At 46.3% G+C, this 26,586-nt stretch overlaps 16 non-coding genes across 16 annotated transcripts; all 16 read right to left on the reverse strand.

The window, feature by feature from the left end:
- Positions 1-373: 373 nt before the first annotated feature.
- TRNAW-CCA (transfer RNA tryptophan (anticodon CCA)) lies at positions 374-445 on the reverse strand. The gene has a single exon. It is a non-coding gene; the product is annotated as a tRNA-Trp (tRNA).
- Positions 446-3,000: 2,555 nt separating this feature from the next.
- On the reverse strand, positions 3,001-3,074 carry TRNAN-GUU (transfer RNA asparagine (anticodon GUU)). Its single transcript has one exon. It is a non-coding gene; the product is annotated as a tRNA-Asn (tRNA).
- Positions 3,075-4,864: 1,790 nt separating this feature from the next.
- Positions 4,865-4,936, reverse strand: TRNAW-CCA (transfer RNA tryptophan (anticodon CCA)). The gene has a single exon. It is a non-coding gene; the product is annotated as a tRNA-Trp (tRNA).
- Positions 4,937-5,250: 314 nt separating this feature from the next.
- Positions 5,251-5,324, reverse strand: TRNAN-GUU (transfer RNA asparagine (anticodon GUU)). The gene has a single exon. It is a non-coding gene; the product is annotated as a tRNA-Asn (tRNA).
- Positions 5,325-7,114: 1,790 nt separating this feature from the next.
- TRNAW-CCA (transfer RNA tryptophan (anticodon CCA)) lies at positions 7,115-7,186 on the reverse strand. Its single transcript has one exon. It is a non-coding gene; the product is annotated as a tRNA-Trp (tRNA).
- Positions 7,187-7,498: 312 nt separating this feature from the next.
- On the reverse strand, positions 7,499-7,572 carry TRNAN-GUU (transfer RNA asparagine (anticodon GUU)). Its single transcript has one exon. It is a non-coding gene; the product is annotated as a tRNA-Asn (tRNA).
- Positions 7,573-9,358: 1,786 nt separating this feature from the next.
- TRNAW-CCA (transfer RNA tryptophan (anticodon CCA)) lies at positions 9,359-9,430 on the reverse strand. Its single transcript has one exon. It is a non-coding gene; the product is annotated as a tRNA-Trp (tRNA).
- Positions 9,431-16,082: 6,652 nt separating this feature from the next.
- On the reverse strand, positions 16,083-16,154 carry TRNAW-CCA (transfer RNA tryptophan (anticodon CCA)). The gene has a single exon. It is a non-coding gene; the product is annotated as a tRNA-Trp (tRNA).
- A 313-nt stretch (positions 16,155-16,467) lies between these two features.
- On the reverse strand, positions 16,468-16,541 carry TRNAN-GUU (transfer RNA asparagine (anticodon GUU)). The gene has a single exon. It is a non-coding gene; the product is annotated as a tRNA-Asn (tRNA).
- A 1,790-nt stretch (positions 16,542-18,331) lies between these two features.
- TRNAW-CCA (transfer RNA tryptophan (anticodon CCA)) lies at positions 18,332-18,403 on the reverse strand. Its single transcript has one exon. It is a non-coding gene; the product is annotated as a tRNA-Trp (tRNA).
- Positions 18,404-18,716: 313 nt separating this feature from the next.
- On the reverse strand, positions 18,717-18,790 carry TRNAN-GUU (transfer RNA asparagine (anticodon GUU)). Its single transcript has one exon. It is a non-coding gene; the product is annotated as a tRNA-Asn (tRNA).
- A 1,790-nt stretch (positions 18,791-20,580) lies between these two features.
- TRNAW-CCA (transfer RNA tryptophan (anticodon CCA)) lies at positions 20,581-20,652 on the reverse strand. Its single transcript has one exon. It is a non-coding gene; the product is annotated as a tRNA-Trp (tRNA).
- Positions 20,653-20,965: 313 nt separating this feature from the next.
- On the reverse strand, positions 20,966-21,039 carry TRNAN-GUU (transfer RNA asparagine (anticodon GUU)). Its single transcript has one exon. It is a non-coding gene; the product is annotated as a tRNA-Asn (tRNA).
- Positions 21,040-22,829: 1,790 nt separating this feature from the next.
- On the reverse strand, positions 22,830-22,901 carry TRNAW-CCA (transfer RNA tryptophan (anticodon CCA)). The gene has a single exon. It is a non-coding gene; the product is annotated as a tRNA-Trp (tRNA).
- A 2,190-nt stretch (positions 22,902-25,091) lies between these two features.
- Positions 25,092-25,163, reverse strand: TRNAW-CCA (transfer RNA tryptophan (anticodon CCA)). Its single transcript has one exon. It is a non-coding gene; the product is annotated as a tRNA-Trp (tRNA).
- Positions 25,164-25,476: 313 nt separating this feature from the next.
- Positions 25,477-25,550, reverse strand: TRNAN-GUU (transfer RNA asparagine (anticodon GUU)). Its single transcript has one exon. It is a non-coding gene; the product is annotated as a tRNA-Asn (tRNA).
- Positions 25,551-26,586: the final 1,036 nt, after the last annotated feature.

Consider the following 26,586-nt stretch of genomic DNA (forward strand, 5'->3'; position numbering starts at 1 on the left):
ACCTAGAGTTCCCAGGACAGTGCAGCATTCAGCGATTACACGAAAATATTGACAGCGCTAGGAGGCCATGCAAATGGCAGAGGTATGCTTTACAAAGCCCACGTAGCGTGCACAAAACAGGACATCAGTCAGGCCCACTTGAAGAGATGGTAAAGAGGAAATACTTCTGCTGCATCCAGTAAAACATAGAGATTGGCCTGCTTTAAAGGTTGACCATGTCCTTCATGGGTGTCTGTCAATATGATACTTCCCTGCTGCAAAGCTTACATTCGAAACGCCAGAACAACTAGGCCCAGAGCACAAAGATGCAGTCAGGTTGAAATAACGAGATACTGAAGAGCAATTTTGTATTTCAGAGTGGGAAAAGCAAATATGACCCCGACGTGATTTGAACACGCAACCTTCTGATCTGGAGTCAGACGCGCTACCATTGCGCCACGAGGTCCTTGTGGCAGTCCACCTGGTGTGTCTGATGACAGAATAAAGGTAGGAGACGTACATGCACCTGCAGAGCCTCATTGCTTCTTTAAGTAGACTGGCAAGGATAGCTTCCTTCTGTGCATCAGTACACGCTGCAGCCAAACCCTTCCCATGAAGTCTTGATGTTTATGAATTGAATGGCAAGTTCTGAAAAACTAAAGCAAGCGAGAAGAATTGCTTGCAGTTTATTGGATTTTTTGGACGTCAGCAGACGAGACCTGCGAGAGGTAAACAGAAGTTCATAGTTGGTCATGCTGAATTTTTGAGCCAAAATGCATCGTCCCTGGGTGGGCTTGAACCACCAACCTTTACAGCCGAACGCGCTAACCGATTGCGCCACAGAGACTCAAGCAGTGCTTACACTGGGGCCTGATTGGTGTGCTGTTTGCTTATGCTCCCCAGGCAACCTGAAAATATTTCTAAAATAGCTCTATTTCCCACAGCAAATCAGGGTATCAAGCACTTCCCTACCTCCCGTAATCCACAAACACAGGGGATTTAGTAGAGGACAGAGCCCATCAACAGTGCACCAAATGCCCTCTGTGTAGGCATAACTTGCTATGAGGAGAAAGCCACAGTTGCGCACTTGTGTTAAAAGGGGAATGTAGGCTGAACCCAGAGAACACGGGAGAAATGACTCAGGTTTACTGAGTGGAACACTCTGTGTCTTTGTGCCCAAAACAGCAGCGTCTTTTCGGTTAACAGCCGAACGCGCTAACCAATTGCGCCACAGAGACTCACTGGCATGTGTGTTCTGCCTTTGGCCTGATTGCATTGCTATTTTTTTCTGATTGGCAGAAAACCTGATTTTTTTTCTGAAAAAGGCATGCCTCTCTTAGCACTGCAGTGCATTAGACTGCTCCCTTGCTTCCCTGAGTCCCCAAATACACAACCACCTTGGGCACAATAGAAGACACATTCCAGCAGATTTAGCAAGAGTGCACCAAGGTTTCTATATGTAGGTACCTTGCTGAGAAGCAAGACCTGCAGTTGCATTCTTCTGTTAAAAGAGGGCAGCAGAGTGCACCAAGAGAACTTGGGGGAAGTAGCTTATGTTAACTACTTGCCATGCTCTTTATAGATCCCTCTGTTTGACTGGGTGAATTCTAATTTCTGGGGTAGAGTAAGCAATTTTTGGATCTAGATGCTGTGCGCAACAGGAATGCTATATACTGCACTGTACTGCTACTGAAAAGTTACCAATTTTACAGGATGTTCAGGTAAGCTTTGTTTCAGAAAACAACTTGCTAGAGGCACTAAGACAGATTACTGGGACAAAGGAAGAGGGTTTGGGGATTAGCACATCTCCTATGAAAGGTACAGTCACGCCCGAGACAACTCTGAGTGTCACCTCAAATTCTAAGAAATGCAAACTAGGGACCTACGCTTTTTATTGCCAGTGGATCTTTGTGTTTCAGACAAATGTGCACGCCTCCCAGAGCCCCTTGCAATGCACTTAGGGAAAGGGGGGAAGGTGCTGTGAAGCCCTCTCGCTGACAGAGTCTCTCTTGTCTATAATGTAACTATGAGAGAGAGAGAAATAGGCAATGCGAGAGTGAAAAAGTAAAATGGAAATGTGTCTACTGAGACCAGTATAAGGGGAAATCCTCACAATCCAGGACCGACAGTTGATTGGGAGGGCGCTTACAGGTTTCCGACACCAGACCGGTACCTGAACTCACAAACCCAAACTGCAAAGTGATGGGCATTGCCACTAGACTGCCGACCCCCTTTCGGGGCCCCAGCATATATCCTTTAGTCACACCTAGAGTTCCCAGGACACTGCAGCATTCAGCGATTACACGAAAATATTGACAGCGCTAGGAGGCCATGCAAATGGCAGAGGTATGCTTTACAAAGCCCACGTAGCGTGCACAAAACAGCACATCAGTCAGGCCCACTTGAAGAGATGGTAAAGAGGAAATACTTCTGCTGCATCCAGTAAAACATAGAGATTGGCCTGCTTTAAAGGTTGACCATGTCCTTCATGGGTGTCTGTCAATATGATACTTCCCTGCTGCAAAGCTTACATTCGAAACGCCAGAACAACCAGGCCCAGAGCACAAAGATGCAGTCAGGTTGAAATAACGAGATACTGAAGAGCAATTTTATATTTCAGAGTGGGAAAAGCAAATATGACCCCGACGTGATTTGAACACGCAACCTTTTGATCTGGAGTCAGACGCCTACCATTGCGCCACGAGGTCCTTGTGGCAATCCACCTGGTGTGTCTGATGACAGAATAAAGGTAGGAGACGTGCATGGACCTGCAGAGCCTCATTGCTTCTTTAGGTAGACTGGCTAGGATAGCTTCCTTCTGTGCATCAGTACACGCTGCAGCCAAACCCTTCCCATGAAGTCTTGATGTTTATGAATTGAATGTCAAGTTTTGAAAAACTAAAGCAAGCGAGAAGAATTGCTTGCAGTTTATTGGATTTTTTGGACGTCAGCAGACGAGACCTGCGAGAGGTAAACAGAAGTTCATAGTTGGTCATGCTGAATTTTTGAGCCAAAATGCATCGTGCCTGGGTGGGCTTGAACCACCAACCTTTCGGTTAACAGCCGAACGCGCTAACCGATTGCGCCACAGAGACTCATGCAGTGCCTACACTGGGGCCTGATTGGTGTGCTGTTTGCTTATGCTCCCCAGGCAACCTGAAAATATTTCTAAAATAGCTCTATTTCCCACAGCAAATCCGGGTATGAAGTACTTCCCTACCTCCCGTAATCCACAAACACAGGGGATTTAGTAGAGGACAGAGCCCATCAACAGTGCACCAAATGCCCTCTGTGTAGGCATAACTTGCTATGAGGAGAAAGCCACAGTTGCGCACTTGTGTTAAAAGGGGACAGTAGGCTGAACCCAGAGAACACGGGAGAAATGACTCAGGTTTACTGAGTGGAACACTCTGTGTCTTTGTGCCCAAAACAGCAGCGTCTTTTCGGTTAACAGCCGAACGCGCTAACCAATTGCGCCACAGAGACTCACTGGCATGTGTGTTCTGCCTTTGGCCTGATTGCATTGCTATTTTTTTCTGATTGGCAGAAAACCTGAACTTTTTTCTGAAAAAGGCATGCCTCTCGTAGCACTGCAGTGCATTAGATTGCTCCCTTGCTTCCCTGAGTCCCCAAATACACAACCACCTTGGGCACAATAGAAGACACATTCCAGCAGATTTAGCAAGAGTGCACCAAGGTTTCTATATGTAGGTACCTTGCTGAGAAGCAAGACCTGCAGTTGCATTCTTCTGTTAAAAGAGGGCAGCAGAGTGCACCAAGAGAACTTGGGGGAAGTAGCTTATGTTAACTACTTGCCATGCTCTTTATAGATCCCTCTGTTTGACTGGGTGAATTCTAATTTCTGGGGTAGAGTAAGCAATTTTTGGATCTAGATGCTGTGCGCAACAGGAATGCTATATACTTCACTGTACTGCTACTGAAAAGTTACCAATTTTACAGGATGTTCAGGTAAGCTTTGTTTCAGAAAACAACTTGCTAGAGGCACTAAGACAGATTACTGGGACAAAGGAAGAGGGTTTGGGGATTAGCACATCTCCTATGAAAGGTACAGTCACGCCCGAGACAACTCTGAGTGTCACCTCAAATTCTAAGAAATGCAAACTAGGGACCTACGCTTTTTATTGCCAGTGGATCTTTGTGTTTCAGACAAATGTGCACGCCTCCCAGAGCCCCTTGCAATGCACTTAGGGAAATGGGGGAAGTTGCTGTGAAGCCCTCTCGCTGACAATGTCTCTCTTGTCTATAATGTATCTATGAGAGAGAGAGAAATAGGCAATGCGAGAGTGAAAAAGTAAAATGGAAATGTGTCTACTGAGACCAGTATAAGGGGAAATCCTCACAATCCAGGACCGACAGTTGATTGGGAGGGCGCTTACAGGTTTCCGACACCAGACCGGTACCTGAACTCACAAACCCAAACTGCAAAGTGATGGGCATTGCCACTAGACTGCCGACCCCCTTTCGGGGCCCCAGCATATATCCTTTAGTCACACCTAGAGTTCCCACGACAGTGCAGCATTCAGCGATTACACGAAAATATTGACAGCGCTAGGAGGCCATGCAAATGGCAGAGGTATGCTTTACAAAGCCCACGTAGCGTGCACAAAACAGCACATCAGTCAGGCCCACTTGAAGAGATGGTAAAGAGGAAATACTTCTGCTGCATCCAGTAAAACATAGAGATTGGCCTGCTTTAAAGGTTGACCATGTCCTTCATGGGTGTCTGTCAATATGATACTTCCCTGCTGCAAAGCTTACATTCGAAACGCCAGAACAACTAGGCCCAGAGCACAAAGATGCAGTCAGGTTGAAATAACGAGATACTGAAGAGCAATTTTATATTTCAGAGTGGGAAAAGCAAATATGCCCCCGACGTGATTTGAACACGAAACCTTCTGATCTGGAGTCAGACGCGCTACCATTGCGCCACGAGGTCCTTGCGGCAGTTCACCTGGTGTGTCTGATGACAGAATAAAGGTAGGAGACGTACATGGACCTGCAGAGCCTCATTGCTTCTTTAAGTAGACTGGCTAGGATAGCTTCCTTCTGTGCATCAGTACACGCTGCAGCCAAACCCTTCCCATTAAGTCTTGATGTTTATGAATTGAATGGCAAGTTTTGAAAAACTAAAGCAAGCGAGAAGAATTGCTTGCAGTTTATTGGATTTTTTGGACGTCAGCAGACGAGACCTGCGAGAGGTAAACAGAAGTCCATAGTTGGTCACGCTGAATTTTTTGAGCCAAAATGCACCGTCCCTGGGTGGGCTTGAACCACCAACCTTTCGGTTAACAGCCGAACGCGCTAACCGATTGCGCCACAGAGACTCATGCAGTGCTTACACTGGGGCCTGATTGGTGTGCTGTTTGCTTATGCTCCCCAGGCAACCTGAAAATATTTCTAAAATAGCTCTATTTCCCACAGCAAATCAGGGTATCAAGCACTTCCCTACCTCCCGTAATCCACAAACACAGGGGATTTAGTAGAGGACAGAGCCCATCAACAGTGCACCAAATGCCCTCTGTGTAGGCATAACTTGCTATGAGGAGAAAGCCACAGTTGCGCACTTGTGTTAAAAGGGGACAGTAGGCTGAACCCAGAGAACACGGGAGAAATGACTCAGGTTTACTGAGTGGAACACTCTGTGTCTTTGTGCCCAAAACAGCAGCGTCTTTTCGGTTAACAGCCGAACGCGCTAACCAATTGCGCCACAGAGACTCACTGGCATGTGTGTTCTGCCTTTGGCCTGATTGCATTGCTATTTTTTTCTGATTGGCAGAAAACCTGAACTTTTTTCTGAAAAAGGCATGCCTCTCTTAGCACTGCAGTGCATTAGACTGCTCCCTTGCTTCCCTGAGTCCCCAAATACACAACCACCTTGGGCACAATAGAAGACACATTCCAGCAGATTTAGCAAGAGTGCACCAAGGATTCTATATTTAGGTACCTTGCTGAGAAGCAAGACCTGCAGTTGCATTCTTCTGTTAAAAGAGGGCAGCAGAGTGCACCAAGAGAACTTGGGGGAAGTAGCTTATGTTAACTACTTGCCATGCTCTTTATAGATCCCTCTGTTTGACTGGGTGAATTCTAATTTCTGGGGTAGAGTAAGCAATTTTTGGATCTAGATGCTGTGCGCAACAGGAATGCTATTTACTGCACTGTACTGCTCCTGAAAAGTTACCAATTTTACAGGATGTTCAGGTAAGCTTTGTTTCAGAAAACAACTTGCTAGAGGCACTAAGACAGATTACTGGGACAAAGGAAGAGGGTTTGGGGATTAGCACATCTCCTATGAAAGGTACAGTCACGCCCGAGACAACTCTGAGTGTCACCTCAAATTCTAAGAAATGCAAACTAGGGACCTACGCTTTTTATTGCCAGTGGATCTTTGTGTTTCAGATAAACGTGCACGCCTCCCAGAGCCCCTTGCAATGCACTTAGGGAAAGGGGGGAAGGTGCTGTGAAGCCCTCTCGCTGACAATGTCTCTCTTGTCTATAATGTAACTATGAGAGAGAGAGAAATAGGCAATGCGAGAGTGAAAAAGTAAAATGGAAATGTGTCTACTGAGACCAGTATAAGGGGAAATCCTCACAATCCAGGACCGACAGTTGATTGGGAGGGCGCTTACAGGTTTCCGACACCAGACCGGTACCTGAACTCACAAACCCAAACTGCAAAGTGATGCCCATTGCCACTAGACTGCCGACCCCCTTTCGGGGCCCCAGCATATATCCTTTAGTCACACCTAGAGTTCCCAGGACAGTGCAGCATTCAGCGATTACACGAAAATATTGACAGCGCTAGGAGGCCATGCAAATGGCAGAGGTATGCTTTACAAAGCCCACGTAGCGTGCACAAAACAGCACATCAGTCAGGCCCACTTGAAGAGATGGTAAAGAGGAAATACTTCTGCTGCATCCAGTAAAACATAGAGATTGGCCTGCTTTAAAGGTTGACCATGTCCTTCATGGGTGTCTGTCAACATGATACTTCCCTGCTGCAAAGTTTACATTCGAAACGCCAGAACAACTAGGCCCAGAGCACAAAGATGCAGTCAGGTTGAAATAACGAGATACTGAAGAGCAATTTTATATTTCAGAGTGAGAAAAGCAAATATGCCCCCGACGTGATTTGAACACACAACCTTCTGATCTGGAGTCAGACGCGCTACCATTGCGCCACGAGGTCCTTGTGGCAATCCACCTGGTGTGTCTGATGACAGAATAAAGGTAGGAGACGTACATGGACCTGCAGAGCCTCATTGCTTCTTTAAGTAGACTGGCTAGGATAGCTTCCTTCTGTGCATCAGTACACGCTGCAGCCAAACCCTTCCCATGAAGTCTTGATGTTTATGAATTGAATGGCAAGTTTTGAAAAACTGAAGCAAGCGAGAATAATTTCTTGCAGTTTATTGGATTTTTTGGACGTCAGCAGACGAGACCTGCGAGAGGTAAACAGAAGTCCATAGTTGGTCACGCTGAATTTTTGAGCCAAAATGCACGTCCCTGGGTGGGCTTGAACCACCAACCTTTCGGTTAACAGCCGAACGCGCTAACCGATTGCGCCACAGAGACTCATGCAGTTCTTACACAGGGGCCTGATTGGTGTGCTGTTTGCTTATGCTTCCCAGGCAACCTGAAAATATTTCTAAAATAGCTCTATTTCCCACAGCAAATCAGGGTATCAAGCACTTCCCTACCTCCCCTAATCCACAAACACAGGGGATTTAGTAGAGGACAGAGCTCATCAACAGTGCACCAAATGTCCTCTGTATAGGCATAACTTGCTATGAGGAGAAAGCCACAGTTGCGCACTTGTGTTAAAAGGGGACAGTAGGCTGAACCCAGAGAACACGGGAGAAATGACTCAGGTTTACTGAGTGGAACACTCTGTGTAATTGTGCCAAAAACAGCAGCATCTTTTCGGTTAACAGCCGAACGCGCTAACCAATTGCGCCACAGAGACTCACTGGCATGTGTGTTCTGCCTTTGGCCTGATTGCATTGCTATTTTTTTCTGATTGGCAGAAAACCTGAACTTTTTTCTGAAAAAGGCATGCCTCTCTTAGCACTGCAGTGCATTAGACTGCTCCCTTGCTTCCCTGAGTCCCCAAATACACAACCACCTTGGGCACAATAGAAGACACATTCCAGCAGATTTAGCAAGAGTGCACCAAGGATTCTATATGTAGGTACCTTGCTGAGAAGCAAGACCTGCAGTTGCATTCTTCTGTTAAAAGAGGGCAGCAGAGTGCACCAAGAGAACTTGGGGGAAGTAGCTTATGTTAACTACTTGCCATGATCTTTATAGACCCCTCTGTTTGACTGGGTGAATTCTAATTTCTGGGGTAGAGTAAGCAATTTTTGGATCTAGATGCTGTGCGCAACAGGAATGCTATATACTGCACTGTACTGCTCCTGAAAAGTTACCAATTTTACAGGATGTTCAGGTAAGCTTTGTTTCAGAAAACAACTTGCTAGAGGCACTAAGACAGATTACTGGGACAAAGGAAGAGGGTTTGGGGATTAGCACATCTCCTATGAAAGGTACAGTCACGCCCGAGACAACTCTGAGTGTCACCTCAAATTCTAAGAAATGCAAACTAGGGACCTACGCTTTTTATTGCCAGTGGATCTTTGTGTTTCAGACAAACGTGCACGCCTCCCAGAGCCCCTTGCAATGCACTTAGGGAAAGGGGGGAAGGTGCTGTGAAGCCCTCTCGCTGACAATGTCTCTCTTGTCTATAATGTAACTATGAGAGAGAGAGAAATGGGCAATGCGAGAGTGAAAAAGTAAAATGGAAATGTGTCTACTGAGACCAGTATAAGGGGAAATCCTCACAATCCAGGACCGACAGTTGATTGGGAGGGCGCTTAAAGGTTTCCGACACCAGACCGGTACCTGAACTCACAAACCCAAACTGCAAAGTGATGCCCATTGCCACTAGACTGCCGACCCCCTTTCGGGGCCCCAGCATCCTTTAGTCACACATAGAGTTCCCAGGACAGTGCAGCATTCAGCGATTACACGAAAATATTGAAAGCGCTAGGAGGCCATGCAAATGGCAGAGGTATGCTTTACAAAGCCCACGTAGCGTGCACAAAACAGCACATCAGTCAGGCCCACTTGAAGAGATGGTAAAGAGGAAATACTTCTGCTGCATCCAGTAAAACATAGAGATTGGCCTGCTTTAAAGGTTGACCATGTCCTTCATGGGTGTCTGTCAACATGATACTTCCCTGCTGCAAAGTTTACATTCGAAACGCCAGAACAACTAGGCCCAGAGCACAAAGATGCAGTCAGGTTGAAATAACGAGATACTGAAGAGCAATTTTATATTTCAGAGTGGGAAAAGCAAATATGCCCCCGACGTGATTTGAACACACAACCTTCTGATCTGGAGTCAGACGCGCTACCATTGCGCCACGAGGTCCTTGTGGCAATCCACCTGGTGTGTCTGATGACAGAATAAAGGTAGGAGACGTACATGGACCTGCAGAGCCTCATTGCTTCTTTAAGTAGACTGGCTAGGATAGCTTCCTTCTGTGCATCAGTACACGCTGCAGCCAAACCCTTCCCATGAAGTCTTGATGTTTATGAATTGAATGGCAAGTTTTGAAAAACTAAAGCAAGCGAGAAGAATTGCTTGCAGTTTATTGGATTTTTTGGACGTCAGCAGACGAGACCTGCGAGAGGTAAACAGAAGTTCATAGTTGGTCATGCTGAATTTTTGAGCCAAAATGCATCGTCCCTGGGTGGGCTTGAACCACCAACCTTTACAGCCGAACGCGCTAACCGATTGCGCCACAGAGACTCAAGCAGTGCTTACACTGGGGCCTGATTGGTGTGCTGTTTGCTTATGCTCCCCAGGCAACCTGAAAATATTTCTAAAATAGCTCTATTTCCCACAGCAAATCAGGGTATCAAGCACTTCCCTACCTCCCCTAATCCACAAACACAGGGGATTTAGTAGAGGACAGAGCTCATCAACAGTGCACCAAATGTCCTCTGTATAGGCATAACTTGCTATGAGGAGAAAGCCACAGTTGCGCACTTGTGTTAAAAGGGGACAGTAGGCTGAACCCAGAGAACACGGGAGAAATGACTCAGGTTTACTGAGTGGAACACTCTGTGTAATTGTGCCAAAAACAGCAGCATCTTTTCGGTTAACAGCCGAACGCGCTAACCAATTGCGCCACAGAGACTCACTGGCATGTGTGTTCTGCCTTTGGCCTGATTGCATTGCTATTTTTTTCTGATTGGCAGAAAACCTGAACTTTTTTCTGAAAAAGGCATGCCTCTCTTAGCACTGCAGTGCATTAGACTGCTCCCTTGCTTCCCTGAGTCCCCAAATACACAACCACCTTGGGCACAATAGAAGACACATTCCAGCAGATTTAGCAAGAGTGCACCAAGGATTCTATATGTAGGTACCTTGCTGAGAAGCAAGACCTGCAGTTGCATTCTTCTGTTAAAAGAGGGCAGCAGAGTGCACCAAGAGAACTTGGGGGAAGTAGCTTATGTTAACTACTTGCCATGCTCTTTATAGACCCCTCTGTTTGACTGGGTGAATTCTAATTTCTGGGGTAGAGTAAGCAATTTTTGGATCTAGATGCTGTGCGCAACAGGAATGCTATATACTGCACTGTACTGCTACTGAAAAGTTACCAATTTTACAGGATGTTCAGGTAAGCTTTGTTTCAGAAAACAACTTGCTAGAGGCACTAAGACAGATTACTGGGACAAAGGAAGAGTGTTTGGGGATTAGCACATCTCCTATGAAAGGTACAGTCACGCCCGAGACAACTCTGAGTGTCACCTCAAATTCTAAGAAATGCAAACTAGGGACCTACGCTTTTTATTGCTAGGGGATCTTTGTGTTTCAGACAAATGTGCACGCCTCCCAGAGCCCCTTGCAATGCACTTAGGGAAAGGGGGGAAGGTGCTGTGAAGCCCTCTCGCTGACAATGTCTCTCTTGTCTATAATGTATCTATGAGAGAGAGAGAAATAGGCAATGCGAGAGTGAAAAAGTAAAATGGAAATGTGTCTACTGAGACCAGTATAAGGGGAAATCCTCACAATCCAGGACCGACAGTTGATTGGGAGGGCGCTTACAGGTTTCCGACACCAGACCGGTACCTGAACTCACAAACCCAAAGTGCAAAGTGATGGGCATTGCCACTAGACTGCCGACCCCCTTTCGGGGCCCCAGCATGTATCCTTTAGTCACACCTAGAGTTCCCAGGACAGTGCAGCATTCAGCGATTACACGAAAATATTGACAGCGCTAGGAGGCCATGCAAATGGCAGAGGTATGCTTTACAAAGCCCACGTAGCGTGCACAAAACAGCACATCAGTCAGGCCCACTTGAAGAGATGGTAAAGAGGAAATACTTCTGCTGCATCCAGTAAAACATAGAGATTGGCCTGCTTTAAAGGTTGACCATGTCCTTCATGGGTGTCTGTCAATATGATACTTCCCTGCTGCAAAGCTTACATTCGAAACGCCAGAACAACTAGGCCCAGAGCACAAAGATGCAGTCAGGTTGAAATAACGAGATACTAAAGAGCAATTTTGTATTTCAGAGTGGGAAAAGCAAATATGACCCCGACATGATTTGAACACGCAACCTTCTGATCGGGAGTCAGACGTGCTACCATTGCGCCACGAGGTCCTTGTGGCAGTCCACCTGGTGTGTCTGATGACAGAATAAAGGTAGGAGACGTACATGCACCTGCAGAGCCTCATTGCTTCTTTAAGTAGACTGGCTAGGATAGCTTCCTTCTGTGCATCAGTACACGCTGCAGCCAAACCCTTCCCATGAAGTCTTGATGTTTATGAATTGAATGGCAAGTTTTGAAAAACTAAAGCAAGCGAGAAGAATTGCTTGCAGTTTATTGGATTTTTTGGACGTCAGCAGACGAGACCTGCGAGAGGTAAACAGAAGTTCATAGTTGGTCATGCTGAATTTTTGAGCCAAAATGCATCGTCCCTGGGTGGGCTTGAACCACCAACCTTTACAGCCGAACGCGCTAACCGATTGCGCCACAGAGACTCAAGCAGTGCTTACACTGGGGCCTGATTGGTGTGCTGTTTGCTTATGCTCCCCAGGCAACCTGAAAATATTTCTAAAATAGCTCTATTTCCCACAGCAAATCAGGGTATCAAGCACTTCCCTACCTCCCCTAATCCACAAACACAGGGGATTTAGTAGAGGACAGAGCTCATCAACAGTGCACCAAATGTCCTCTGTATAGGCATAACTTGCTATGAGGAGAAAGCCACAGTTGCGCACTTGTGTTAAAAGGGGACAGTAGGCTGAACCCAGAGAACACGGGAGAAATGACTCAGGTTTACTGAGTGGAACACTCTGTGTCTTTGTGCCAAAAACAGCAGCGTCTTTTCGGTTAACAGCCGAACGCGCTAACCAATTGCGCCACAGAGACTCACTGGCATGTGTGTTCTGCCTTTGGCCTGATTGCATTGCTATTTTTTTCTGATTGGCAGAAAACCTGAACTTTTTTCTGAAAAAGGCATGCCTCTCTTAGCACTGCAGTGCATTAGACTGCTCCCTTGCTTCCCTGAGTCCCCAAATACACAACCACCTTGGGCACAATAGAAGACACATTCCAGCAGATTTAGCAAGAGTGCACCAAGGATTCTATATGTAGGTACCTTGCTGAGAAGCAAGACCTGCAGTTGCATTCTTCTGTTAAAAGAGGGCAGCAGAGTGCACCAAGAGAACTTGGGGGAAGTAGCTTATGTTAACTACTTGCCATGATCTTTATAGATCCCTCTGTTTGACTGGGTGAATTCTAATTTCTGGGGTAGAGTAAGCAATTTTTGGATCTAGATGCTGTGAGCAACAGGAATGCTATATACTGCACTGTACTGCTACTGAAAAGTTACCAATTTTACAGGATGTTCAGGTAAGCTTTGTTTCAGAAAACAACTTGCTAGAGGCACTAAGACAGATTACTGGGACAAAGGAAGAGGGTTTGGGGATTAGCACATCTCCTATGAAAGGTACAGTCACGCCCGAGACAACTCTGAGTGTCACCTCAAATTCTAAGAAATGCAAACTAGGGACCTACGCTTTTTATTGCCAGTGGATCTTTGTGTTTCAGACAAATGTGCACGCCTCCCAGAGCCCCATGCAATGCACTTAGGGAAATGGGGGAAGGTGCTGTGAAGCCCTCTCGCTGACAATGTCTCTCTTGTCTATAATGTATCTATGAGAGAGAGAGAAATAGGCAATGCGAGAGTGAAAAAGTAAAATGGAAATGTGTCTACTGAGACCAGTATAAGGGGAAATCCTCACAATCCAGGACCGACAGTTGATTGGGAGGGCGCTTACAGGTTTCCGACACCAGACCGGTACCTGAACTCACAAACCCAAACTGCAAAGTGATGGGCATTGCCACTAGACTGCCGACCCCCTTTCGGGGCCCCAGCATATATCCTTTAGTCACACCTAGAGTTCCCAGGACAGTGCAGCATTCAGCGATTACACGCAAATATTGACAGCGCTAGGAGGCCATGCAAATGGCAGAGGTATGCTTTACAAAGCCCACGTAGCGTGCACAAAACAGCACATCAGTCAGGCCCACTTGAAGAGATGGTAAAGAGGAAATACTTCTGCTGCATCCAGTAAAACAGAGAGATTGGCCTGCTTTAAAGGTTGACGATGGGTGTCTGTCAATATGATACTTCCCTGCTGCAAAGCTTACATTCGAAACGCCAGAACAACCAGGCCCAGAGCACAAAGATGCAGTCAGGTTGAAATAACGAGATACTGAAGAGCAATTTTATATTTCAGAGTGGGAAAAGCAAATATGACCCCGAAGTGATTTGAACACACAACCTTCTGATCTGGAGTCAGACGCCTACCATTGCGCCACGAGGTCCTTGTGGCAATCCACTTGGTGTGTCTGATGACAGAATAAAGGTAGGAGACGTACATGCACCTGCAGAGCCTCATTGCTTATTTAAGTAGACTGGCTAGGATAGCTTCCTTCTGTGCATCAGTACACGCTGCAGCCAAACCCTTCCCATGAAGTCTTGATGTTTATGAATTGAATGGCAAGTTTTGAAAAACTAAAGCAAGCGAGAAGAATTGCTTGCAGTTTATTGGATTTTTTGGACGTCAGCAGACGAGACCTGCGAGAGGTAAACAGAAGTTCATAGTTGGTCATGCTGAATTTTTGAGCCAAAATGCATCGTCCCTGGGTGGGCTTGAACCACTAACCTTTCGGTTAACAGCCGAACGCGCTAACTGATTGCGCCACAGAGACTCATGCAGTGCTTACACTGGGGCCTGATTGGTGTGCTGTTTGCTTATGCTTCCCAGGCAACCTGAAAATATTTCTAAAATAGCTCTATTTCCCACAGCAAATCAGGGTATCAAGCACTTCCCTACCTCCCCTAATCCACAAACACAGGGGATTTAGTAGAGGACAGAGCCCATCAACAGTGCACCAAATGTCCTCTGTGTAGGCATAACTTGCTATGAGGAGAAAGCCACAGTTGCGCACTTGTGTTAAAAGGGGACAGTAGGCTGAACCCAGAGAACACGGGAGAAATGACTCAGGTTTACTGAGTGGAACACTCTGTGTCTTTGTGCCAAAAACAGCAGCGTCTTTTCGGTTAACAGCCGAACGCGCTAACCAATTGTGCCACAGAGACTCACTGGCATGTGTGTTCTGCCTTTGGCCTGATTGCATTGCTATTTTTTTCTGATTGGCAGAAAACCTGAACTTTTTTCTGAAAAAGGCATGCCTCTCTTAGCACTGCAGTGCATTAGACTGCTCCCTTGCTTCCCTGAGTCCCCAAATACACAACCACCTTGGGCACAATAGAAGACACATTCCAGCAGATTTAGCAAGAGTGCACCAAGGATTCTATATGTAGGTACCTTGCTGAGAAGCAAGACCTGCAGTTGCATTCTTCTGTTAAAAGAGGGCAGCAGAGTGCACCAAGAGAACTTGGGGGAAGTAGCTTATGTTAACTACTTGCCATGCTCTTTATAGATCCCTCTGTTTGACTGGGTGAATTCTAATTTCTGGGGTAGATTAAGCAATTTTTGGATCTAGATGCTGTGCGCAACAGGAATGCTATATACTGCACTGTACTGCTACTGAAAAGTTACCAATTTTACAGGATGTTCAGGTAAGCTTTGTTTCAGAAAACAACTTGCTAGAGGCACTAAGACAGATTACTGGGACAAAGGAAGAGGGTTTGGGGATTAGCACATCTCCTATGAAAGGTACAGTCACGCCCGAGACAACTCTGAGTGCCTCCTCAAATTCTAAGAAATGCGAACTGGGGTCCTACGCCTTTTATTGCCAGTGGATCTTTGTGTTTCAGACAAATGTGCACGCCTCCCAGAGCCCCTTGCAATGCACTTAGGGAAAGGGGGGAAGGTGCTGTGAAGCCCACTCGCTGACAATGTCTCTCTTGTCTATAATGTATCTATGAGAGAGCGAGAAATAGGCAATGCGAGAGTGAAAAAGTAAAATGGAAATGTGTCTACTGAGACCAGTATAAGGGGAAATCCTCACAATCCAGGACCGACAGTTGATTGGGAGGGCGCTTACAGGTTTCCGACACCAGACCGGTACCTGAACTCACAAACCCAAACTGCAAAGTGATGGGCATTGCCACTAGACTGCCGACCCCCTTTCGGGCCTCAGCATATATCCTTTAGTCACACCTAGAGTTCCCAGGACAGTGCAGCATTCAGCGATTACACGAAAATATTGACAGCGCTAGGAGGCCATGCAAATGGCAGAGGTATGCTTTACAAAGCCCACGTAGCGTGCACAAAACAGGACATCAGTCAGGCCCACTTGAAGAGATGGTAAAGAGGAAATACTTCTGCTGCATCCAGTAAAACATAGAGATTGGCCTGCTTTAAAGGTTGACCATGTCCTTCATGGGTGTCTGTCAATATGATACTTCCCTGCTGCAAAGCTTACATTCGAAACGCCAGAACAACTAGGCCCAGAGCACAAAGATGCAGTCAGGTTGAAATAACGAGATACTGAAGAGCAATTTTGTATTTCAGAGTGGGAAAAGCAAATATGACCCCGACGTGATTTGAACACGCAACCTTCTGATCTGGAGTCAGACGCGCTACCATTGCGCCACGAGGTCCTTGTGGCAGTCCACCTGGTGTGTCTGATGACAGAATAAAGGTAGGAGACGTACATGCACCTGCAGAGCCTCATTGCTTCTTTAAGTAGACTGGCAAGGATAGCTTCCTTCTGTGCATCAGTACACGCTGCAGCCAAACCCTTCCCATGAAGTCTTGATGTTTATGAATTGAATGGCAAGTTCTGAAAAACTAAAGCAAGCGAGAAGAATTGCTTGCAGTTTATTGGATTTTTTGGACGTCAGCAGACGAGACCTGCGAGAGGTAAACAGAAGTTCATAGTTGGTCATGCTGAATTTTTGAGCCAAAATGCATCGTCCCTGGGTGGGCTTGAACCACCAACCTTTCGGTTAACAGCCGAACGCGCTAACCAATTGCGCCACAGAGACTCATGCAGTGCCTACACTGGGGCCTGATTGGTGTGCTGTTTGCTTATGCTCCCCAGGCAACCTGAAAATATTTCTAAAATAGCTCTATTTCCCACAGCAAATCCGGGTATGAAGTACTTCCCTACCTCCCGTAATCCACAAACACAGGGGATTTAGTAGAGGACAGAGCCCATCAACAGTGCACCAAATGCCCTCTGTGTAGGCATAACTTGCTATGAGGAGAAAGCCACAGTTGCGCACTTGTGTTAAAAGGGGACAGTAGGCTGAACCCAGAGAACACGGGAGAAATGACTCAGGTTTACTGAGTGGAACACTCTGTGTCTTTGTGCCCAAAACAGCAGCGTCTTTTCGGTTAACAGCCGAACGCGCTAACCAATTGCGCCACAGAGACTCACTGGCATGTGTGTTCTGCCTTTGGCCTGATTGCATTGCTATTTTTTTCTGATTGGCAGAAAACCTGAACTTTTTTCTGAAAAAGGCATGCCTCTCGTAGCACTGCAGTGCATTAGATTGCTCCCTTGCTTCCCTGAGTCCCCAAATACACAACCACCTTGGGCACAATAGAAGACACATTCCAGCAGATTTAGCAAGAGTGCACCAAGGTTTCTATATGTAGGTACCTTGCTGAGAAGCAAGACCTGCAGTTGCATTCTTCTGTTAAAAGAGGGCAGCAGAGTGCACCAAGAGAACTTGGGGGAAGTAGCTTATGTTAACTACTTGCCATGCTCTTTATAGATCCCTCTGTTTGACTGGGTGAATTCTAATTTCTGGGGTAGAGTAAGCAATTTTTGGATCTAGATGCTGTGCGCAACAGGAATGCTATATACTTCACTGTACTGCTACTGAAAAGTTACCAATTTTACAGGATGTTCAGGTAAGCTTTGTTTCAGAAAACAACTTGCTAGAGGCACTAAGACAGATTACTGGGACAAAGGAAGAGGGTTTGGGGATTAGCACATCTCCTATGAAAGGTACAGTCACGCCCGAGACAACTCTGAGTGTCACCTCAAATTCTAAGAAATGCAAACTAGGGACCTACGCTTTTTATTGCCAGTGGATCTTTGTGTTTCAGACAAATGTGCACGCCTCCCAGAGCCCCATGCAATGCACTTAGGGAAATGGGGGAAGGTGCTGTGCAACCCTCTCGCTGACAATGTCTCTCTTGTCTATAATGTATCTATGAGAGAGAGAGAAATAGGCAATGCGAGAGTGAAAAAGTAAAATGGAAATGTGTCTACTGAGACCAGTATAAGGGGAAATCCTCACAATCCAGGACCGACAGTTGATTGGGAGGGCGCTTACAGGTTTCCGACACCAGACCGGTACCTGAACTCACAAACCCAAACTGCAAAGTGATGGGCATTGCCACTAGACTGCCGACCCCCTTTCGGGGCCCCAGCATATATCCTTTAGTCACACCTAGAGTTCCCACGACAGTGCAGCATTCAGCGATTACACGAAAATATTGACAACGCTAGGAGGCCATCCAAATGGCAGACGTATGCTTTACAAAGCCCACGTAGCGTGCACAAAACAGCACATCAGTCAGGCCCACTTGAAGAGATGGTAAAGAGGAAATACTTCTGCTGCATCCAGTAAAACATAGAGATTGGCCTGCTTTAAAGGTTGACCATGTCCTTCATGGGTGTCTGTCAATATGATACTTCCCTGCTGCAAAGCTTACATTCGAAACGCCAGAACAACTAGGCCCAGAGCACAAAGATGCAGTCAGGTTGAAATAACGAGATACTGAAGAGCAATTTTATATTTCAGAGTGGGAAAAGCAAATATGCCCCCGACGTGATTTGAACACGAAACCTTCTGATCTGGAGTCAGACGCGCTACCATTGCGCCACGAGGTCCTTGCGGCGGTTCACCTGGTGTGTCTGATGACAGAATAAAGGTAGGAGACGTACATGCACCTGCAGAGCCTCATTGCTTCTTTAAGTAGACTGGCTAGGATAGCTTCCTTCTGTGCATCAGTACACGCTGCAGCCAAACCCTTCCCATGAAGTCTTGATGTTTATGAATTGAATGGCAAGTTTTGAAAAACTAAAGCAAGCGAGAAGAATTGCTTGCAGTTTATTGGATTTTTTGGACGTCAGCAGACGAGACCTGCGAGAGGTAAACAGAAGTTCATAGTTGGTCATGCTGAATTTTTGAGCCAAAATGCATCGTCCCTGGGTGGGCTTGAACCACCAACCTTTCAGTTAACAGCCGAACGCGCTAACCGATTGCGCCACAGAGACTCATGCAGTGCTTACACTGGGGCCTGATTGGTGTGCTGTTTGCTTATGCTCCCCAGGCAACCTGAAAATATTTCTAAAATAGCTCTATTTCCCAAAGCAAATCAGGGTATCAAGCACTTCCCTACCTCCCGTAATCCACAAACACAGGGGATTTAGTAGAGGACAGAGCCCATCAACAGTGCACCAAATGCCCTCTGTGTAGGCATAACTTGCTATGAGGAGAAAGCCACAGTTGCGCACTTGTGTTAAAAGGGGACAGTAGGCTGAACCCAGAGAACACGGGAGAAATGACTCAGGTTTACTGAGTGGAACACTCTGTGTCTTTGTGCCCAAAACAGCAGCGTCTTTTCGGTTAACAGCCGAACGCGCTAACCAATTGCGCCACAGAGACTCACTGGCATGTGTGTTCTGCCTTTGGCCTGATTGCATTGCTATTTTTTTCTGATTGGCAGAAAACCTGAACTTTTTTCTGAAAAAGGCATGCCTCTCTTAGCACTGCAGTGCATTAGACTGCTCCCTTGCTTCCCTGAGTCCCCAAATACACAACCACCTTGGGCACAATAGAAGACACATTCCAGCAGATTTAGCAAGAGTGCACCAATGATTCTATATTTAGGTACCTTGCTGAGAAGCAAGACCTGCAGTTGCATTCTTCTGTTAAAAGAGGGCAGCAGAGTGCACCAAGAGAACTTGGGGGAAGTAGCTTATGTTAACTACTTGCCATGCTCTTTATAGATCCCTCTGTTTGACTGGGTGAATTCTAATTTCTGGGGTAGAGTAAGCAATTTTTGGATCTAGATGCTGTGCGCAACAGGAATGCTATATACTGCACTGTACGGCTCCTGAAAAGTTACCAATTTTACAGGATGTTCAGGTAAGCTTTGTTTCAGAAAACAACTTGCTAGAGGCACTAAGACAGATTACTGGGACAAAGGAAGAGGGTTTGGGGATTAGCACATCTCCTATGAAAGGTACAGTCACGCCCGAGACAACTCTGAGTGTCACCTCAAATTCTAAGAAATGCAAACTAGGGACCTACGCTTTTTATTGCCAGTGGATCTTTGTGTTTCAGACAAACGTGCACGCCTCCCAGAGCCCCTTGCAATGCACTTAGGGAAAGGGGGGAAGGTGCTGTGCAACCCTCTCGCTGACAATGTCTCTCTTGTCTATAATGTATCTATGAGAGAGAGAGAAATAGGCAATGGGAGAGTGAAAAAGTAAAATGGAAATGTGTCTACTGAGACCAGTATAAGGGGAAATCCTCACAATCCAGGACCGACAGTTTATTGGGAGGGCGCTTACAGGTTTCCGACACCAGACCGGTACCTGAACTCACAAACCCAAACTGCAAAGTGATGCCCATTGCCACTAGACTGCCGACCCCCTTTCGGGGCCCCAGCATATATCCTTTAGTCACACATAGAGTTCCCAGGACAGTGCAGCATTCAGCGATTACACGAAAATATTGACAGCGCTAGGAGGCCATGCAAATGGCAGAGGTATGCTTTACAAAGCCCACGTAGCGTGCACAAAACAGCACATCAGTCAGGCCCACTTGAAGAGATGGTAAAGAGGAAATACTTCTGCTGCATCCAGTAAAACATAGAGATTGGCCTGCTTTAAAGGTTGACCATGTCCTTCATGGGTGTCTGTCAATATGATACTTCCCTGCTGCAAAGTTTACATTCGAAACGCCAGAACAACTAGGCCCAGAGCACAAAGATGCAGTCAGGTTGAAATAACGAGATACTGAAGAGCAATTTTATATTTCAGAGTGGGAAAAGCAAATATGCCCCCGACGTGATTTGAACACGCAACCTTCTGATCTGGAGTCAGACGCGCTACCATTGCGCCACGAGGTCCTTGTGGCAAACCACCTGGTGTGTCTGATGACAGAATAAAGGTAGGAGACGTACATGCACCTGCAGAGCCTCATTGCTTCTTTAAGTAGACTGGCTAGGATAGCTTCCTTCTGTGCATCAGCACACGCTGCAGCCAAACCCTTCCCATGAAGTCTTGATGTTTATGAATTGAATGGCAAGTTTTGAAAAACTAAAGCAAGCGAGAAGAATTGCTTGCAGTTTATTGGATTTTTTGGACGTCAGCAGACGAGACCTGCGAGAGGTAAACAGAAGTCCATAGTTGGTCACGCTGAATTTTTGAGCCAAAATGCACCGTCCCTGGGTGGGCTTGAACCACCAACCTTTCGGTTAACAGCCGAACGCGCTAACCGATTGCGCCACAGAGACTCATGCAGTTCTTACACAGGGGCCTGATTGGTGTGCTGTTTGCTTATGCTTCCCAGGCAACCTGAAAATATTTCTAAAATAGCTCTATTTCCCACAGCAAATCAGGGTATCAAGCACTTCCCTACCTCCCCTAATCCACAAACACAGGGGATTTAGTAGAGGACAGAGCTCATCAACAGTGCACCAAATGTCCTCTGTATAGGCATAACTTGCTATGAGGAGAAAGCCACAGTTGCGCACTTGTGTTAAAAGGGGACAGTAGGCTGAACCCAGAGAACACGGGAGAAATGACTCAGGTTTACTGAGTGGAACACTCTGTGTAATTGTGCCAAAAACAGCAGCATCTTTTCGGTTAACAGCCGAACGCGCTAACCAATTGCGCCACAGAGACTCACTGGCATGTGTGTTCTGCCTTTGGCCTGATTGCATTGCTATTTTTTTCTGATTGGCAGAAAACCTGAACTTTTTTCTGAAAAAGGCATGCCTCTCTTAGCACTGCAGTGCATTAGACTGCTCCCTTGCTTCCCTGAGTCCCCAAATACACAACCACCTTGGGCACAATAGAAGACACATTCCAGCAGATTTAGCAAGAGTGCACCAAGGATTCTATATGTAGGTACCTTGCTGAGAAGCAAGACCTGCAGTTGCATTCTTCTGTTAAAAGAGGGCAGCAGAGTGCACCAAGAGAACTTGGGGGAAGTAGCTTATGTTAACTACTTGCCATGCTCTTTATAGACCCCTCTGTTTGACTGGGTGAATTCTAATTTCTGGGGTAGAGTAAGCAATTTTTGGATCTAGATGCTGTGCGCAACAGGAATGCTATATACTGCACTGTACTGCTACTGAAAAGTTACCAATTTTACAGGATGTTCAGGTAAGCTTTGTTTCAGAAAACAACTTGCTAGAGGCACTAAGACAGATTACTGGGACAAAGGAAGAGTGTTTGGGGATTAGCACATCTCCTATGAAAGGTACAGTCACGCCCGAGACAACTCTGAGTGTCACCTCAAATTCTAAGAAATGCAAACTAGGGACCTACGCTTTTTATTGCCAGTGGATCTTTGTGTTTCAGACAAATGTGCACGCCTCCCAGAGCCCCATGCAATGCACTTAGGGAAATGGGGGAAGGTGCTGTGAAGCCCTCTCGCTGACAATGTCTCTCTTGTCTATAATGTATCTATGAGAGAGAGAGAAATAGGCAATGCGAGAGTGAAAAAGTAAAATGGAAATGTGTCTACTGAGACCAGTATAAGGGGAAATCCTCACAATCCAGGACCGACAGTTGATTGGGAGGGCGCTTACAGGTTTCCGACACCAGACCGGTACCTGAACTCACAAACCCAAACTGCAAAGTGATGGGCATTGCCACTAGACTGCCGACCCCCTTTCGGGGCCCCAGCATATATCCTTTAGTCACACCTAGAGTTCCCAGGACAGTGCAGCATTCAGCGATTACACGAAAATATTGACAGCGCTAGGAGGCCATGCAAATGGCAGAGGTATGCTTTACAAAGCCCACGTAGCGTGCACAAAACAGCACATCAGTCAGGCCCACTTGAAGAGATGGTAAAGAGGAAATACTTCTGCTGCATCCAGTAAAACATAGAGATTGGCCTGCTTTAAAGGTTGACCATGTCCTTCATGGGTGTCTGTCAATATGATACTTCCCTGCTGCAAAGCTTACATTCGAAACGCCAGAACAACTAAGCCCAGAGCACAAAGATGCAGTCAGGTTGAAATAACGAGATACTGAAGAGCAATTTTGTATTTCAGAGTGGGAAAAGCAAATATGACCCCGACGTGATTTGAACACGTAACCTTCTGATCTGGAGTCAGACGCACTACCATTGCGCCACGAGGTCCTTGTGGCAATCCAGCTGGTGTGTCTGATGACAGAATAAAGGTAGGAGACGTACATGGACCTGCAGAGCCTCATTGCTTCTTTAGGTAGACTGGCTAGGATAGCTTCCTTCTGTGCATCAGTACACGCTGCAGCCAAACCCTTCCCATGAAGTCTTGATGTTTATGAATTGAATGGCAAGTTTTGAAAAACTAAAGCAAGCGAGAAGAATTGCTTGCAGTTTATTGGATTTTTGGACGTCAGCAGACGAGACCTGCGAGAGGTAAACAGAAGTCCATAGTTGGTCACGCTGAATTTTTGAGCCAAAATGCACCGTCCCTGGGTGGGCTTGAACCACCAACCTTGAACCACCAACCTTTCGGTTAACAGCCGAACGCGCTAACCGATTGCGCCACAAAGACTCATGCAGTTCTTACACAGGGGCCTGATTGGTGTGCTGTTTGCTTATGCTTCCCAGGCAACCTGAAAATATTTCTAAAATAGCTCTATTTCTCACAGCAAATCAGGGTATCAAGCACTTCCCTACCTCCCCTAATCCACAAACACAGGGGATTTAGTAGAGGACAGAGCCCATCAACAGTGCACCAAATGCCCTCTGTGTAGGCATAACTTGCTATGAGGAGAAAGCCACAGTTGCGCACTTGTGTTAAAAGGGGACAGTAGGCTGAACCCAGAGAACACGGGAGAAATGACTCAGGTTTACTGAGTGGAACACTCTGTGTCTTTGTGCCAAAAACAGCAGCGTCTTTTCGGTTAACAGCCGAACGCGCTAACCAATTGCGCCACAGAGACTCACTGGCATGTGTGTTCTGCCTTTGGCCTGATTGCATTGCTATTTTTTTCTGATTGGCAGAAAACCTGAACTTTTTTCTGAAAAAGGCATGCCTCTCTTAGCACTGCAGTGCATTAGACTGCTCCCTTGCTTCCCTGAGTCCCCAAATACACAACCACCTTGGGCACAATAGAAGACACATTCCAGCAGATTTAGCAAGAGTGCACTAAGGATTCTATATTTAGGTACCTTGCTGAGAAGCAAGACCTGCAGTTGCATTCTTCTGTTAAAAGAGGGCAGCAGAGTGCACCAAGAGAACTTGGGGGAAGTAGCTTATGTTAACTACTTGCCATGCTCTTTATAGATCCCTCTGTTTGACTGGGTGAATTCTAATTTCTGGGGTAGAGTAAGCAATTTTTGGATCTAGATGCTGTGCGCAACAGGAATGCTATATACTGCACTGTACTGCTACTGAAAAGTTACCAATTTTACAGGATGTTCAGGTAAGCTTTGTTTCAGAAAACAACTTGCTAGAGGCCCTAGGACAGATTACTGGGACAAAGGAAGAGGGTTTGGGGATTAGCACATCTCCTATGAAAGGTACAGTCACGCCCGAGACAACTCTGAGTGCCTCCTCAAATTCTAAGAAATGCGAACTGGGGTCCTACGCCTTTTATTGCCAGTGGATCTTTGTGTTTCAGACAAATGTGCACGCCTCCCAGAGCCCCTTGCAATGCACTTAGGGAAATGGGGGAAGGTGCTGTGCAACCCTCTCGCTGACAATGTCTCTCTTGTCTATAATGTATCTATGAGAGAGAGAGAAATAGGCAATGCGAGAGTGAAAAAGTAAAATGGAAATGTGTCTACTGAGACCAGTATAAGGGGAAATCCTCACAATCCAGGACCGACAGTTGATTGGGAGGGCGCTTACAGGTTTCCGACACCAGACCGGTACCTGAACTCACAAACCCAAACTGCAAAGTGATGGGCATTGCCACTAGACTGCCGACCCCCTTTCGGGGCCCCAGCATATATCCTTTAGTCACACCTAGAGTTCCCAGGACAGTGCAGCATTCAGCGATTACACGAAAATATTGACAGCGCTAGGAGGCCATGCAAATGGCAGAGGTATGCTTTACAAAGCCCACGTAGCGTGCACAAAACAGCACATCAGTCAGGCCCACTTGAAGAGATGGTAAAGAGGAAATACTTCTGCTGCATCCAGTAAAACATAGAGATTGGCCTGCTTTAAAGGTTGACCATGTCCTTCATGGGTGTCTGTCAATATGATACTTCCCTGCTGCAAAGCTTACATTCGAAACGCCAGAACAACTAGGCCCAGAGCACAAAGATGCAGTCAGGTTGAAATAACGAGATACTGAAGAGCAATTTTGTATTTCAGAGTGGGAAAAGCAAATATGACCCCGACGTGATTTGAAAACGCAACCTTCTGATCTGGAGTCAGACGCGCTACCATTGCGCCACGAGGTCCTTGTGGCAGTCCACCTGGTGTGTCTGATGACAGAATAAAGGTAGGAGACGTACATGCACCTGCAGAGCCTCATTGCTTCTTTAAGTAGACTGGCTAGGATAGCTTCCTTCTGTGCATCAGTACACGCTGCAGCCAAACCCTTCCCATGAAGTCTTGATGTTTATGAATTGAATGGCAAGTTTTGAAAAACTAAAGCAAGCGAGAAGAATTGCTTGCAGTTTATTGGATTTTTTGGACGTCAGCAGACGAGACCTGCGAGAGGTAAACAGAAGTTCATAGTTGGTCATGCTGAATTTTTGAGCCAAAATGCATCTTCCCTGGGTGGGCTTGAACCACCAACCTTTCGGTTAACAGCCGAACGCGCTAACCGATTGCGCCACAGAGACTCATGCAGTGCTTACACTGGGGCCTGATTGGTGTGCTGTTTGCTTATGCTTCCCAGGCAACCTGAAAATATTTCTAAAATAGCTCTATTTCCCACAGCAAATCAGGGTATCAAGCACTTCCCTACCTCCACTAATCCACTAACATAGGGGATTTAGTAGAGGACAGAGCCCATCAACAGTGCACCAAATGTCCTCTGTGTAGGCATAACTTGCTATGAGGAGAAAGCCACAGTTGCGCACTTGTGTTAAAAGGGGACAGTAGGCTGAACCGAGAGAACACGGGAGAAATGACTCAGGTTTACTGAGTGGAACACTCTGTGTCTTTGTGCCAAAAACAGCAGCGTCTTTTCGGTTAACAGCCGAACGCGCTAACCAATTGCGCCACAGAGACTCACTGGCATGTGTGTTCTGCCTTTGGCCTGATTGCATTGCTATTTTTTTCTGATTGGCAGAAAACCTGAACTTTTTTCTGAAAAAGGCATGCCTCTCTTAGCACTTCAGTGCATTAGACTGCTCCCTTGCTTCCCTGAGTCCCCAAATACACAACCACCTTGGGCACAATAGAAGACACATTCCAGCAGATTTAGCAAGAGTGCACCAAGGTTTCTATATGTAGGTACCTTGCTGAGAAGCAAGACCTGCAGTTGCATTCTTCTGTTAAAAGAGGGCAGCAGAGTGCACCAAGAGAACTTGGGGGAAGTAGCTTATGTTAACTACTTGCCATGCTCTTTATAGATCCCTCTGTTTGACTGGGTGAATTCTAATTTCTGGGGTAGAATAAGCAATTTTTGGATCTAGATGCTGTGCGCAACAGGAATGCTATATACTGCACTGTACTGCTACTGAAAAGTTATCAATTTTACAGGATGTTCAGGTAAGCTTTGTTTCAGAAAACAACTTGCTAGAGGTCCTAGGACAGATTACTGGGACAAAGGAAGAGGGTTTGGGGATTAGCACATCTCCTATGAAAGGTACAGTCACGCCCGAGACAACTCTGAGTGTCACCTCAAATTCTAAGAAATGCAAACTAGGGACC

The sequence above is a fragment of the Ambystoma mexicanum genome, chromosome 11, assembly GCF_040938575.1.
Source record: "Ambystoma mexicanum isolate Mex_15411 chromosome 11, UKY_AmexF1_1, whole genome shotgun sequence".
Lineage (NCBI taxonomy): Eukaryota > Metazoa > Chordata > Amphibia > Caudata > Ambystomatidae > Ambystoma > Ambystoma mexicanum.